This window comes from Pelodiscus sinensis, chromosome 1, assembly GCF_049634645.1.
Source record: "Pelodiscus sinensis isolate JC-2024 chromosome 1, ASM4963464v1, whole genome shotgun sequence".
Lineage (NCBI taxonomy): Eukaryota > Metazoa > Chordata > Testudines > Trionychidae > Pelodiscus > Pelodiscus sinensis.
The window spans coordinates 17,220,440-17,227,089 of record NC_134711.1 but is presented as its reverse complement, the minus strand read 5'-3'; positions in this window follow the sequence as shown (position 1 = coordinate 17,227,089).

Genomic DNA, 6,650 nt, shown 5'->3' with positions numbered 1-6,650 from the left:
GCTTTCCACAGAGTCAGGTAAACCAGTACTTGTAGCTCTAGCCCCGCAGTCTGTGTAAAATTTTTGAATGGACTGGATCTGGCCTATCCAGCCATGGGTTAAAAATAGGGGAAAAGGATAGAAAAATAGTTGTTTTTCACAATGGAGATGGGTACATATTAGGTCCCCAAAAGATCTATTCTGGGATGTGAAAAGTGTGGTGACAAAATTTGCATATGTCACAAACTTACTTAAGGTAATTAAGCCCAAAGATGATTCTGGGTGCATGTAGACAGCACCCTTTTGTTGGAATAAAGCTACACAATTTGACCTATGAAAATTGAGTAGCTTGTTCCAAGTCTAAATCAAAAGAGCTTATTTTAAAATTTGGCGCTGTTTACACAGCATCAAATTTCAAAATAAGTAATTATTCCAACAAATCCCTTAACCCTTGTGGAAAGAGTTAAAGACGCTGCATTGCTATTTCAAGACACTTCCGGTATCCCAAAAGAGCAATGCAGTCTAGATGTACCCTCTGAAGAGTTGCAAAGGGATCTAAGAAAACTGGTGGACTAATTCCAACTGTGCATACAGAATGATGGTGACTAAGTTTAGTTATTAACATCCAAGAAAGAGATCTTGGAGTCCTCATGGATGGTTCTCTGAAAACATGTGCTCACTGTGCAGCAACAGACAAAAAATATAGGAAAAGGATATTTAATATCATAATGCCACCATATAAAGCCATGGTACATCCACACCTTGACTACAGCACGTAGTCACATCTCAAAGAAAAGATATATTGTATGTGGAAAAGGTACAGAGAAGAGCAACAAAAATGATTAAAGGTATAGGAGAGCTTCCATATAAATTAAAAGTAGTAGAACTATATAGTTTGGAAAAGAGACAACTAAGTGGGAATATGATAGAGACCTACAAAATTGTGAATGGTGTAGAGAAAGTGAATAATATAGTTTTAGTAATCCCTAAAACAATTATTACTCTCATAACAAAAGAACCAGGGTTCACCCTATGAAATTAATAGGCAGCTCATTTAAGACAAATCAAGGGAAGCACTTCACACACTGCACAGTAAACTTGTGGAACACCTTGTCTAGGGCATGCTGTGAAAGTGAAAAGTATAACTGGGTTCATAAAAGATTTAATGGAGATCAGGTTCATGGCAGACAGGTTTATTAATCAGAAGCTTCAGGGGGTAGCCAAGTTAGTCTGTACAGGAAAAAACAACAAATGGTATTGTAGCATTTTATAGACTAACAAAACATGTAGATGGAGTTGGCCAAGATATTAAGATATGAATCCCTATTCTTTGTCAACCCTAAACCGCCAACTGCCAGAAACTGGGATTGATTACCATGTTCTACTCATTCCCTCTTAATCATATGGTACTGAACTTGCCAGAAGTCAGAATACTGGGCTAGATGGAGCTCTGGTATGACCGAGTATGGCTTTTCTTATGTTCTTGTAATTTCCTACCCTCTTCACAATCTAAGCATTCTTCATCCTTACCTATAGTGATAGCTGCTGCTCTCTACTATAACACAAAAAGAATTTCCTGCTGAAAACAACACTTTTTTTTAATGAAAATGTGGTAATTGGAAATAGAAAAAAAAGGAAACTTTATTTGGCTAGATAAACGCAGATAACCTGTGTATGAAATGGTATTTGAATACCGTTTTTGTCTTTGTTGTTTCATTTTCTTGTTAATTTTATAAAAAGTTATTGATACATGTTTGAACCAGAAAAAAATTAAGATAGTGATAGGATAGGAACACAGAAATGAATTATACTCTCTGGGAACTTCAGCAATTTGTTTGCTCCTTTTTTAATGGAATGGAGCTCCATGGTTCAAAGTATAAAGGGTCAAGTCAGAATGGAACAGCTGTTTTCCACCTCTGGAATAGGCAAATACCTAGGTGAGGTTAACACTGGTCCCTGGAACACATAAGGTTCAGAGGCTGTGGCCAGTGAGTCTTCTGGAGCTCCCAAGAGCCAGGTCTACGTTAGGGAACAATGTCAAAGGTACACAACTTCAGCTATGTGAATAGTGTAGCAGGAGTCAGAGGACCCTAGATTGAGACATCACCATGTCTCCACTGTAGAGGGTCACTGTGAGAAACTCTCTCGTTGACTCCCCTGATTCTCCTCAATCTGGTGGAGAACAGGAGTCCAAAAGAGCGTGATCAGCAGTCGATCCCCACAGTGCTAATCTCGTAAGTGTAGATGCCTAAGCCATTCCTCTTGAAGAAAACTTTAGCTGGACTTTTTCTGGTCCTTGGTTTTACCATGGAACGATATAGTAAGTGACTATTTATTATTGCCAATTTACATAAACAGACCCTCACCTCTTTCCTATTTATAGTCAATAATTATATGCTATATGCTATATTCTACATTGTATTATGTATAATAGAGAGTTTGTCGTCTTGTCTGTTTGATCAAGAACTCCTTCTAAATCGTAAGAGCTAGAACCAACAAATTCAGTACAGACCTTCCTCTTTTCATAACTTAAAGCAATATAAAGGTTTGGTTGTTCCAAGAAGACAAGATGTGCCTAGAATGTGATTGCTTCTCATAAAACCAAACAGAAAAGAGAGAGACTTACCAAATCAAACACAGTCCTCAACATTGACACAACTGAGTGAATTTTGAAAAAGACTAAACCAAGATGAGCCAAAAACTAGGATGAACCTGCAATATGTTTGCTTCTCAATGAAGCTTACAGAAAAGAGATAAAATGGAGATATTTGGAGTAATGCTGTTTTGGCACAGCTAAATCAATGCTTAAGAAGAAAATGTTTTTGGAAACTAAATTGACTGTAGCCCTTTTTTGTTAAAATATAGTGAATGATAAGAGTTTATAGGAATAAAAAGTGCATTTGATGGAGTTCCCATTTAAAATAATCTACTAAAATTAAATAGACCAATTTTAACAATTCCTTTTAAAATAAATTCAAACTAAAAATTAATTTTGTAAAAATGACACTGTATTTTTTAAATATACAGTCATTTAAATAAAGCATGTACATTTCCCTTTTATTTAAAAAAAATTAATTGAGTTACAGACCTGAGCAACACTGGATGAGTCTGTTAGTATATAATAAAGAATAGCTGCATTGTATGGTTAACACAAATGCTTTAACCTATTAGAGATTTTTAAGAATGTCTCTGATTTCATGTGATACAGCCTACCAGAATTATTAAAGGCATAATGGTTGAACTGTTAAGGGTATTGAGGTGGTTAACAGAAAAAATAAATATTTTTGACCTTGCTACAGACCTTTAAATGAGAATGTTAAAAAATTGTATCCTCCATCAAATGGGGTTACATACCAAAGGATAATCAGCAAACCTATTGACTCAACTTTTTATCCTACTGAAGATTGATGCTTTCATGACAACATTAGAGCATTTTGCTGACAGTCCTTTAGACCAGCATTCATCTCTGATGCCTTTGGTCAACCTTTAAAATGAAATCCAATGAGCAACTGCACAGTTAGGAGTAATCCTCCAGATAGATCTTACCTGACTAGGCACTTCAGTAATGGATTATTGGCTAAGTCTATAATTAAATGCCAGCCTTCCAGAAATTGTCCTTGTTTTCATGCTTCAAGCTATCTGAAACAGAACGCCAGCCATGTGTAAAGTATAAATCTCATAATATACCTGTAATCCTACTAGAGTAATTCTATCTGCTGCTCCATAAAGGACAAAATGTTCCCCACTTTAGGGCCTTACAGCGAAGATGTGGTAAGGTTTGGGCTCTGAACAAGACACTGCTCTCAGAGTATGTCTATACTTGCACCCTCTTTCAAGAGAGGGATGCAAATTCAGACATTCAACATTGTAAGTGAAGCTGGGATATAAACATCCCACACTTCATTTGCATAATTGCGGATGGGCACTATTTCAAAATACTTTATTTCAAAATAAAAAACGCTGTTTAGACATGGTTATTTTGGGAGAAAACACTTCTTCTGAAATAACCAGTAAACCCCTGTTGTATGAGGAATAAGGGTTATTTCGAAAGAAGGGTTTTCTCCCAAAATAACCACGTCTAAACAGCGTTTTTAATTTCAAAATAAAGTATTATGAAATAGCACCCGTCCGCGATTATGCACATGAAGCGCGGGATATTTAAATCTCGGTTTCATTTACAATTTCAAAAGTCTGCATTTGCATCCCTCTCTTGAAAGAGTGCTATCACTGAACTCAAAGTGGGCAGCTTTTCTGTCAAAATGGTTCAGTGTCACTTTTTACCTTTGCTATCAATATTAGGACACTTCAACACCAAGGACTGAAGAAGTCACTACTGTGTGGGAGTGATCTGAAAGGAAACAGTGCAACCAGGCAGGAAAACACTTTAGGCAGGAAAATTAGAAGCGGGAATGCTTCTGTGAATAAGACACGGGCATGTGACCCATGCTTGGATTTGGTTCCTTGTTCCCATAGGACCTTGAGCAAATCACTTAAGGGCATATTGCGAAAGATATATAAGTACCTAAATGGGCACATCCCCTCTCCCCCTGTCTCCCTGCTCATTGATAGACTTGTAGGACCAGGGGGGGAAATCAAGATCATCTAGTCTGATCTTTTACATGTCGCAGGCCATAGAACCTCACCCCGGCTCCTGTAAAAGATACCTAACCTCTAGCCCAGTTACTGAAGTCCTCAAATTGTGGTTAAAAGACTTCAAGTTACAAAGATGCTATGATTTACTGTGGCTCATGCTGCAAAAAAAGACAAAATGTCCCCTGCTGTTCGTAAATATTCTGAAGGGTGATTAGATGGTCCACATTTTGTAATGTGAGCATAATTAGAAATCTAAAGACCTGGCGCTTTTAACTTCTCTGCTGTGTTTGAATATGAATGTTCAAATTTGATCTACTTTCTCTTTTCTTTCTTTATACGTTTTCTATTTAAAACATCTGGACTGTATAGATATTTGCACATGTAACTCCTATTGGTTTCCATTGATTAAAAACACAGTGTTATACTTGAGCACCTTTTGTTCCTGAAACAAGTGCATATTTTAGTTGATAAAATTAAGCAAACACTTAAGATTGCCCACAAATGAAAATTCAAAAATATTTCAACTCAGGACCACCATGTTGATTCATTTCTGTTTTAAATTGTATATTGTACTAACTATCTATATATATAACTGTAGACAGAATATATTTATAATATTATGAAATGAATGTTTAATATAATATTGAAGTTTAAATAACATGAATCACAATGACATTATAAAAATTAAACATTTCAGCTTTTTCTCTGGGGTAAAATTGTTGAAATCAATACATTCCCCCAAACTGTTTCCATCTTGATGGAAAACTATTTAATTAAAATATCAACCAATTATAATTAACAGCTTCAAAATGGAGAGTCTGATAGCAACACTCTAGTCCGGGCCTCAGGAGACCAAGCTTCAATTCCCAGCTCAACCACAAAGGGTCTGAAGGTGGACAAATTCACGTAAGTTATTTTGTGCCTCAGTTTCCCCTCTAAAAATTGGGAAAATAATTCCCTTACTCATGAAGGTACAATGGCATCAATAGTTTTAAGGTATTCCGATACTTGTGGTCCGAGGGCTATATAAGTAGATTAACTAGTATATTAGGCTACGTCTACACTGGCCCCTTCTTCGGAAGAGGCATGCTAATTTTGAACTTGGGAATAAGGAAATCAGCGGGGGATTTAAAAAGCCCCCGCGGGATTTAAATAAACATGGCCGCCGCTTTTTTTCCGGCTTGGGGAAAAGCCAGAAAAAAGCGTCTAGACTGGCGCGATCCTCTGGAATAAAGCCCTTTTCCAGAGGATCTCTTATTCAGACTTCAAAGTAGGAATAAGAGATCCTCCGGAAAAGGGCTTTATTCTGGAGGATCGCGCCAGTCTAGACGCTTTTTTCCGGCTTTTCCCCAAGCCGGAAAAAAAGCGGCGGCCATGTTTATTTAAATCCAGCGGGGGATATTTAAATCCCCCGCGGATTTCCCTATTCCCAAGTTCAAAATTAGCATGCTTCTTCCGAAGAAGGGGCCAGTGTAGACGTAGCCTTATAGTATTCAGATAATCTGATTAGCTAGATTTAAAAATCCAAATGGTTAGAAAAGAAGCTAGCTTGGGGGATCAATAGTAGAATAATGTACCCTTTCACTGAATAATGTACCCTTTCACTGAATAATGTACCCTTTCTCTGAATCCAATCCAGTCCAGAAATACTGAAAATTGTTACCATCTGCAGGCAGTGTGGTGTCTTATGTACAAAGAGTTAGTGGTCTCAGTGTCTTTCTTAATGGACAAATGTATATATTATTAAAAGTTACCTTTCTAATTAGCAGTAATTACCATGCTTGGTAGGCATCTGCGAAAAAGCCCCATTGTTTTTTTTTTTTTTAAATGAACGGACTTTTAACCTTACAGGTGACTTCTGTGAAATAGGGGTGAGGAATAATGGGCACGTCAGTAAGGGCAATTTTGCTTACCTTCTGCAGGTTTCTTGGACTAATAAAGGACTTCAGGCTACAGTATGAATGAGCTGAATCTTATTCAAGAGCTCTTGTACTTCAGAAAACCTTTAAAAATCTAATTATGTCTGTAAATACAAAACATAAAAAATTCTTCCTATTGTTCCAAGAGGAGGAATCTCT